The 9,062-nt window shown below is 41.4% G+C and overlaps 1 long non-coding RNA gene across 1 annotated transcript; it reads left to right on the top strand.

Moving 5' to 3' along the window:
* The first annotated feature begins 612 nt into the window (after nucleotides 1-612).
* Nucleotides 613-7,748, top strand: LOC115070349. The gene is made up of 3 exons (XR_003849514.1): nucleotides 613-687; nucleotides 4,851-5,009; nucleotides 7,249-7,748. It is a non-coding gene; the product is annotated as an uncharacterized LOC115070349 (long non-coding RNA).
* The last annotated feature ends 1,314 nt before the right edge of the window (nucleotides 7,749-9,062 follow it).

Below are 9,062 nucleotides of genomic sequence, written 5' to 3'. Positions count from 1 at the left end.
TCCTCCTCCTCCTCCTCCTCTTCTTCTTCTTCTTCTTCTTCTTCTTCTTCTTCTTCTTCTTCTTCAGAGATTTATTTATTTTTATTTGTGCCTGCATGCATGTATGTGTACTAGGTTTGTTCCTGGTACCTATGGAAGACAGAAGAAGGCATTCGTCCCCTGGAACTGGAGTTACAGAAGGTTGTAAGCTGCCATGTGAGTGCTGGGAACCAAACGCATTCCCTCAGCATGAACAGCCAGTGCTCTTTGTTGCTGAGCCATCTCTCCAGCTCCTTTCCCTTTTGTTTGAACACAGATAGAAAATACGAGGACTGAAAGATGCTTGCATCTCGTGTGTCTTCATGCTCCTATTTGACATACAGGGTCTCTCTTATGCCCTGGGAATACAGCCCAAGACCTCTAGTGAGCACCAGTGGCACTGTGACCTATACAGACTAGGTGGTTTCTTATACCTGTAGTAAAGCTGAATTTCTCAATTAGTCACAGTAAGAGACTAACAACAATAACAATGATTAGTATTAAGATAGAGCAATTGGAGCAATATATTGTAAGTTACTTTAAACTTGTGAATTATTTACTTTTCAGATTTTCCATTTAATATCTTTGTATTGCAGTTGGCCTTGGACATCTGAAACTGAGGGAAACGAAGCCACGGATGAACTGTGCAAAGAAACCAACATCAGAGAGGTTGAGTGAGAGGCTCCAAATGACCAAGCCAGACAGTACTGGGGGCAGAAATGTGCAGATCAGGTCTTCCTCATCTGGCTCTCCCCTGGGCCATGCAGAAAGACTGTGAAGGAAAAATGGAGATGAATTAAGAAGACATGTTCACATACCCCACCCAGTGTTCTTTTGGACTCTTTCCCTTGTCAGAAAACACCAGGCCTCAGTTTTCCTAGTAAAAAGAGAAGCTAAGTAACACCCAGAATCTCAGCTTTGGAAAAGCATGGATCCTTCAGCTTTGGGAAGTCATTAGAATTTGGTGGGGGTATTTTCAGCGAGCCTGTCCTAAGGTGACAGGAGTCCAAGGATGAGTCAGTCAAGAGGCTCAGGTCTAGAGGTGGCTGGGTGTCCTCACTCATGGGCTTCCTGGGAACTTCAAAGGTTTCCTTTTTTCTTCTTGGCTGTGCACATGCTATAGAACACAAGCAGAGCTCTGCACACTGTAGCAGAGTGTGTGCTTGTGGGAATTCAACCCACCCTGTCTTATTTTGCAAAAAAAGTTTAAGTGGGACAAAGATAGTCCATTTATTCAAGTGTTGCCTATGACTGCTTTTGCCTATAATGTTAGAATTGAATAGTTGCAATAGAGGCTAGTATTTTTATTATCCAATACTTTCCAGGAATTTTTGTGGATCTCCCTCCTAAATGAATGACTTCAGATGCATAGAAGGTTGTTTGCTCATTTTTAAAATATATTTTTTATTGAATTTTTGTACATTTTATACAAAACAACTTAATCATCTTTATACCCCCACCCCATCTGCACCCACCTGTAGCCCCCCCACCAGATTTCATGCATTCAATCATATATGTTTTATCATTTTTATGATACTTTAAAAACACATTTACATACATTAATTGTTGAGAAACAGCAGCACTTACTTCATGATCTGGAGGATTAAATGAGTTATTTTTCAAGTGCTTAGAGCGATCATTAGTAGGTAAGCAGTCTAGACAATGCTGTATACTCCACAGCCTTAGTTTTAATGGTCTTGCAGTATTCCCCAAATTCTCTCTAAGCAGAATGGTTTTTTCAAAGGGGACAGTTACAGAGCAAGCCAAAGGAGGGATGTGAGGCAGAGCCTGGAGCTGGGAGGTGTGTTTAATGGAGTAAGAGACTCACACGGGTTGGTTTCCGGCTAGCTTACATATATGCTCCTTCTTTGTGGAAAATGTCTTTAAGAAGCAAAGTTTTGCAAAATGTAAATTTCCACTTATCTTGCAAGAAACAGTTTGTGCTGTGTAGGAATATGAAAAAAGAGAAACAACACTGCGCTGGGAGCCCCAGATGAGTTCTGAGCCCATTTTTCTAGTTAGTCACATGACTTTGGGTGAGTGGCCTATGTTTATAATATTTCCAGTTTGTCCTCAGGTGGTCAGGTGGGTGTTGGCTCTCATGCCCTCTTCTGGATGGTTATGCAACGCTTTCCCCTCCATGCCTTTCCCTTACCTGCTAAAGTGTATCTTTGATGATAATACCTTCTTTTCCAAAAGTCATCTTTGGGCCTTCATTTTGCATGTCTCAAATTCTCTGAGATTTGACTTCTCAAAGGAAGAAGGCTAACAACTGCAGACTCAACTAGATTCCTGTCATAGATGAGACGTGTGATATGCTATTCTGATAATGCAGGATTAACTCTACCACCACCACAAGGATCCTGAGCTCTTGAAACATGGCCCAGAAATCCTACTCTTTTGAACACTGAAATGCTGGAAGCACTTAAAAACCATCTTTTCCCTCCATCCAAATGTTTGCATAGTGGCCTGGCATGATGCAAACACTCCTAGCAGGCAGCTGGGGCTTTTGCCTGTGCCAGGGGGCCGCTTGCCCAAGGTTGCTTGGCAATACTTAATCTTCTGAGTAATCACCTCCCACACATCTACTCTTTCAACTTTCAAAGAACACTTACAAGAAGATTTGTGTTTTATCTTCAAATATTCCTTAGAAATCAGAATGACATACACTTCTTTGTGAAGGATTAGGGGTCTGAGACCCAGAGAGATGAATGGACTGTCCAAGGTCTCACAGCAATACTGAAACTCAGGTGGGGGCAAAACACTGATCTTCCAAGTCCTGGTTCTGGGCTCTTTCCTCTACTATCCAAATATTTTCAAATGGTGTTTTGTCTAAAACGTTCCCACACCTGGCCTTAACTCCACACAACATGTCCATGTATAAAGTTAGCATTGGAGCCAGGAGGGAAGTCAGTGGGAAAGAAATCTCATGTTCATGGACTTTGATGCTAGACAGGAACCTTTGAACTGAGAGGAAAAACATCTACAGACTAAATCTCTACAGTGGAAAAGAAAATAATGTTTTACTTTTTTTTTTTTAAAGAATTGGACTGTGCTTCCAGGGTATTCAATTCTAATGTATTAATTTCAAGGGACACAAAGACTGTTGACAGGAGAACGTCTACATGGATAGGAGGAATTACACATGCTATAGAGAAGTTCCAAAGCCTTGGGGCAATTTCTTCTACTCAAGGTCTTGGTTTCTTTTCCCATAAAAGAGGGTGGGTGTAACTTAGGTTTAGAGTGAATTTGGCTGCAGTAGCAAACTAAGCCTCCAATGTTAATGACTTGAAACAAAAGAAATTTATTTCTTCCTGTCCTGGGTGGGCTGTGGGTCTTCTCCAAGTGTCTTTTTTCTTGGATCAGAATGGAAGGAGAGCAACCCCCGTCTAGGATATGCCATCCCGTAGTAGGGAGGGGAACGTGGCAGAACATTCTTTGTCTATTTTAATTTTTGCAAAGAAAGGACACAGATTTTATTTCATATTTTGATTTTACAAGTCAAGGCCCATGAATAAACCCAAAGTTAAAAGAGCAAACTTTATTGTTTTTCACAGGTTCAAGTCCAATAGGGAAAGATGTAATAGGATGGACCAACATATACCTTGGCAATACTTTAGGCTTCCCACTAAGTTCCTCACTTAGAAAATGGACATCATAATAATGTCAAACTCTCAGACGGTTCGCTTTTTAGAAAACTTTGTTAAGAAGTGTGTGAAAGCCGGGCATGGTGGTGCACACTTTTAAAAAATTATTTATTTAATAACCATGTGATTAGGAGAAACATTTCATTACAACAACATTGACATGTTCAATAACAATTTCTAGAGCAAAGATGCATTGCTTTCAAAATTGGCTATAAAGTTTGAGGTTCACAGATGAATGAACAGTTATACAATATTGCACTCAGTGTAAACCCTATAAGACATAAAATTGAATGAGGTTTTAACCTTTAAAAAAGATCTCCATTTCATTTTGAAATATACTGTTTCATACAGAAAAACTCATTTTTAATGTAACTAACATTTAGATGTTGGCACATGAGTCTCTAATCTCTATATACCTGATTATTACTAATCACAGTCAGTTACTTTCTGAGATCCCTGGTCGTCAGGTAGATTTCAGTGGTGATGTTTTTCAGCTCTACTAATTAACATGAAGCAATTTTTTTATGCTTCTTCAAATATAACTCATTTAAAAAATTTATTGATTTTTTTGGTGTGTGTATAACATACAGAACATCCCAAACAATCTTATTCATCTGTATACCCACATCCCAAATGGCACCCTCCCATAGCCCCCCCACCCCCAACTCCACTGGAGCCCATATACTCTGTCATCCCTGTTACTGACCACTGTGTTGTCGGTGCCCCCAGCCGTTCCCCAGTGCTTGTCCATCCGCTGCGACTAGTCAGCCTATCTAGAGTTCCTTGTTTTAGGAAGATCAGCTCTTCCTCATCCAGCAGCAATCAGTTGCCAATATTCCTTTAGATAAGATTGGGGTCTGCTGTTCATTTTCCCAGTTCTATGTTGGGTTACTGTCTGGGAGTCTCTTGGGCCACCCTGGCCAACAGCTCAAAAGAAGGTATCTCCTGTCTGGCATTGTTTCTTGTTATGTAGCCTTTGGCTATACGCATGGACTCTTAAAGAATTATATTGATCACTTTTAACTCTGGCACTTGGGAGGCAGAGGAAGGCTGATCTCTGTGTGATCAAGACCAGCCTGGTCTACATAGTGAGTTCCAGGACAGTTGGGGCTACAGGGAGACCCTGTCTCAAAAAAAGTATGTGAAGTTACTTAGCACTGAATTTGATCTGTTGTCTTTTCACAGTTCTGTGGAAGTGCCTGCTCCGCGTGAGGTACCAGAGTGGCCAAGACATCCAACAATTACCAGCCAGGAAACTCACTTTGCATAGATATTTTCTACTCACTAATCAATAAATACAAAGTGACAGAGTGTCAGTTAGAAAACTCTTTACAAGGCAAAGAGGTAAGATGGGGAGGGAGTGATTGATTCTTTCCAGATAGTCACAGGAGACCCTCCAGAGGAGGTGATGTGGGAGCATAAGTCTTAAAAGATGAAACAGAACCCTCTAGGTGAGAAATTAGGGTAATTTTAGAGAAATGAAATACCACAAGCATATGCATGAAGGTGTGAACATGTATGCTTTTGGGAAAACAAAAGTAAGTAATTTAATATAGCTAGTCACAGAATAGAAATGGGGATGGAGGATGGTCAAGGTGAGAAATGAGAATATGGGGTTTGGTACAGCCAGATCACACAGGCTGTAGGAGTGCAGCTCAGGAGTAGCAATCCGTCCTGAATCAGAACTCAGAGACTGGTGACTTGGAGGTAACCCAAAGATGTGCTTGGCTTGATTAACATGGGGTCTTAATTTAGGTGAGGCCTGCACTCTCCAGCCCCACATTCCATCATCTTCCCATCCGGTCTGTCCTGCTGCTCCTTTATCTCTATTCTTTGCCTGGACCAGGAAGGTATTTGAGTTTGAGAGACTTGAAGCAGAATCCGGATAAAGTTTGATTTGAGTTTTAGATTGATGGGGTGGCTGCCTCTGTATGGGTTGGAGGAGGAACACTGGCGGGCAAGAATCTGTGAAGAGACAGTTGTAGTAATATAGTCAGGAAATGATGAGAGCTAATGTGAGGCATGCCAGAGGACACAAAGATGGGATGGATCTGAGAATTACTGCCAAGACAGAATCCATAGAGCTTGGAAGAAATTTGGGTAAGGAGAATAAAAGAGAGTAGAGAATTGGACTAAAGGGTTTAAGAAGACGGACTAGCTCACGACTGGTGTCCCTTGAGTGCTGTCAACTGCCTGATGCAACACGGAACTGCAATAAATAATTCCCGAATAAGTAAGAAAATGGAAAAGAGATTTCAGATAGGCCCCAAGAGTCTAACTTTAAATGAAGAGCATAGTAGGTATTCTGTAGCTCTTGCTTCAGTGTGAGCAGCACATCTCTGGTAATGAAGTTTTGGCTCCTATTTTAAACTTAACATCCAATCCCTATGATCTAAACAGTCCATGGAAGCCTACCGTAGGAACTTGCTTGGCTCCCGAGATGCATAAATTAGAGGTATTTGTTAAGGGGATTACTGTCTTCCATTTCCCTTAAGAGACCTGGGCCAAAGAAGTGCAAACACCAAGTTCCTTAACTTTGGGAGATAAAAGTCAGAGGACGTCCAAATCTCGAGCTGCTAGGAGGTTGGGTGCCTTCAGGCTTAGTCCTCTCATCATCCAAGCAATAACAAAGATATTACCGACAAAATAAATAAGTTCTCTGTGGATTGAAGAGATAATAATTTCACTGGTCAAATATGAAAATATCAAAGGTCCAAGAAAGGATACAGTTATAGGTCTTTGATGTACCATAAAGGCCCATTTTATGCTCCAGTTGGAGTTTCTCAGGGTAAAGATGGAATGATATTTTCTGCTACCTCTGAGGCATAAAGGGCACTTTATGAGTCAAAGGAAGCCACTTCTCAGACGGCCGGCCGGAGACTGACAGGTTCCTAGTTTGAAATCTAAACACCAACTCAGATTCCAAAACAAAATTCCTCCCAGTGCCCCTTGGCCGGGAGACATTTGCTCAGGTTGTCAGAAGCAATAGACTGGGAGGTCTGCCCCAAGGCCAAGCAGATCAACCGGAGTGTTTCTGGTCATCGCAGGGCTCAGGGTCCAGAGTGCCTATAGCTGCTGGTGGGCCCAGGCTTACCAAGGTATGAAGTCCAGGGAAGGGCCTCTAGCGAAAAAGATCATGGAGAAAGAGGTGGAGGCACTAGATTCTTGATAAGTTATTACTACATGAGCAGCAATTGGATAAAGAGTTTTTCTTCCTTCAGATTTCTGTTCAAAAATTCTTCCTCAGGGGCAGTTGTTAGACTCTAGTCCCTTGCTTTTGGGATTTGTCTTCATTGACATGATCCCATGGATGCATGCATGTAGGCTGTTTGGCCATTTATTGTCTAGCTTTCAGATGAAATGCTGCCATAGAGTTTCTTTGCAGTAGAACGTTGTCTGATATAGAAAAGGGGTTTATAATTAACCGTTCAATGAATTAATGAAGTCTCCTGCCTTTTTATTTATAGTGCTGGGACTTCAGCATTCTAGGTAACTACTCTGCCACTGAGTCCAGCCCTATGCAGGCCCCTTATTTGTGTTAAGGCCTGTGGTAGATGATACTAAGTTGCCCTTTCTCTTCCAGGGCTCACAGGCCAGTGGGAGAGATGACTAACACCAACACCTAACACCATGCAAGATGCTACAGAGGTACCAAGCAAGTACCTAAGAAAGTTTGTTGGAGGAGAAGAACATCCTGGACAAAATGATGCTAGAGTCAGGATCTGAAGGATGGGTGAAGTTAGCCAAAAAGGATACAAGGAGAGAACTGATATCTGGATAAACAACTTCAGTCTATGACACGGCTTGGTCAGGACACTTTAGATGGATGAATTCTTTACAACTCACAATAACTTATTTTTCTGATTGTTCATTCAAAAAGTCAGCTAAAAAAATACCTTCCAGCCTGGCAAGATTGCTCATGTAAAGGTTCTTACTACATGAGTCTGGTGATCTGAGTTTGATCTCCATGTAGAAGTGGAAGGAGAGAACCAACTGCATGAATTTGTCCTGTGATCCCAACATATGCCCTGTGGTATGCACACCCCTCCCATGTACTAAACATACACATGCAATAATAATGAATAATTTTTAAAGTGCCTTCCCATGAATTGAATGTGTCATTTTATTGAATTCTGCATGGACTCATTTTGTTTTTCTGTAAGAAAATGTAAACATTCTCAGGAATATGAGCAGGTTGACATAGGAACTTGGAAAAAACAAAACAAAACACAAAAAAGTAGATAGAATTGCTTCCTCCTGCAAACACTCACATGGCTTTTTAAAAGAGGACTTCAGGCATCACTTTGTGGGGTGTATTGGAAAGCACCCAGAATTGTAAGTAGGAAGGCTAGAATTCAAGTATTACATCAGTCTTTACCAGGCAAGTCACTTTACGCCTTTCACTTACAATTTCTGAGCTATGAGAACAAAATGAAAATACCACATGAACCAAAAAGTGATAGAGAAATGAGAGTACATTATTATTTCCCACTCAATGTATTCTTCTCACCCATTTGCTGTAAACGGACACAATGACTCTCTCTCTCTCTCTCTTCAATACACAGTCCTAGATCTATAGATTTGTGCAACTACCACCTCAACTGGGATACAGGATAGTTCCCCCCCCCCAAAAAAAAACCTCCCTCAATCTCAGTGCTGCCTTTTTGTAGACATTCCTTCCTTACATCCCTCATTCCTGGTAGCCCCTGATCTGTCCTCTGTCACTATAGTGTCATCTTTTTGTGATTAGAGAATGGCAGATAAGGGAGACATCTTCTTTCACCCAGCATAACGCCTGTGAAATTCACTGAAGGTGTTGCACATGGCAATCCCTTTTTATCACCAAGTAATTTTCTACTGTATGGCTATACCACAGTTTACTTTTTTATCTCCCCACTGAAGGACACCTAGGTTATTTCCACTTCTTAAAAAATAGTTTATTATTTTTATTTTATGAATGTATTGCCTGCATGTATGTGAGTGCACCCGTGTCGTGCAGTGCCACGGAGGTCAGAAGGGGCCTTTGGATTCCCCTGGAACCAGAGTTAAGGACGGTTCATAGCCGCCATGTAGGTGCTGGGAATTGAACCCGGGTCCTCTGCAAGAGCAGTCAGTGCTCTTAACTGCTGGGCCATCTCTCCAGCTCCATTTCTACTTTTTTTTTTTTTAAGGACTGTGGTTAGATGTACTATAAACGTTTGTGTACAAGATTTTTTAAAGAATGTTAAGGTTTCCCTTATCCAAGTTGATCTCATTAGGTGTGAACTTCATGACAAATGCCAACATGTTTTCCAGAGTAGTTGTACCATTTTGTAGTGCTAAAAATTCAATTTAGTTTAGAGAGACTGTAAGGCCCAGAGAATTTCAATGACTTCCCTTGAGAAATGGGGGAAAGCG

This window comes from Nannospalax galili, unplaced genomic scaffold, assembly GCF_000622305.1.
Source record: "Nannospalax galili isolate Female #2095 unplaced genomic scaffold, S.galili_v1.0 scaffold356, whole genome shotgun sequence".
In the NCBI taxonomy this organism is placed as follows: Eukaryota; Metazoa; Chordata; class Mammalia; order Rodentia; family Spalacidae; genus Nannospalax; species Nannospalax galili.
Note: the sequence above shows the minus strand (reverse complement) of the source record. Positions and strands in the feature narration are given on the sequence as shown.